The sequence below is a fragment of the Amphimedon queenslandica genome, unplaced genomic scaffold (assembly GCF_000090795.2).
Source record: "Amphimedon queenslandica unplaced genomic scaffold, v1.1 AMPQUscaffold_11962, whole genome shotgun sequence".
Taxonomy (NCBI): domain Eukaryota; kingdom Metazoa; phylum Porifera; class Demospongiae; order Haplosclerida; family Niphatidae; genus Amphimedon; species Amphimedon queenslandica.
In genome coordinates, this window is record NW_003547799.1 from 13093 (window position 1) to 13740 (window position 648).

Here is a 648-nt window from a genome sequence, read left to right on the forward strand (position 1 = left end):
CTGGAATAAGAACTTCTGAAATATCTATAGCTCCTATGTCTACAACAGAGTTTGATAATTAAATAATACTCATACTACTGAATTGTCTGTTTATTCAAGTTATCTGCATCTATGTCAGAGCTTTGTGTATCACTGTCAGTATCTTATGATAACATAAAACAAAAATAATAGGCTGTTATGTGGTATACCTTCATCCTTGCTAAGGTCATTAAATGTGTCGAAAGTCTCATCATTTTCGGTATAAACCAACTCAAAGTCTTCCATAGCAGTACAGCTGGTAAGTCAGTGCGTGATTGCGACCTGACTTAGTAGTGCTAGCTGCGCAAGCGGGGGGGGGGTCCAACTACACTAAGCATAGATACTATATATACACTAAGGGGGGTCCAACTACTCGCGAGCGCTTGGACCCCCCGGTCCAAAAATAAGGGGGTCCAACTCCCCTCCAACACCTGTTTGCTGGTATACTTGTGGTTAATAATCGTTAATGGTTAATATGTGGTTACGTAGTCTATAATATCATAGATACTATCTATGATAATATATGCTGCAGGCCGGCGCGGCCAGCAGCTTTAGGCATAGATATTATAGACTACGTAACCTATAATACGTAGTCTATAATATCTATGCTTTAGGGAGTGGCTTGTAAAT

General features: G+C 39.8%; 1 long non-coding RNA gene across 1 annotated transcript; it reads right to left on the reverse strand.

Moving 5' to 3' along the window:
- LOC109588646 (uncharacterized) lies at positions 1 to 304 on the reverse strand. Its single transcript, XR_002188281.1, has 3 exons — positions 189 to 304; positions 76 to 142; positions 1 to 39 (listed from the first exon to the last, which is right to left on the reverse strand). It is a non-coding gene; the product is annotated as an uncharacterized LOC109588646 (long non-coding RNA).
- Positions 305 to 648: the final 344 nt, after the last annotated feature.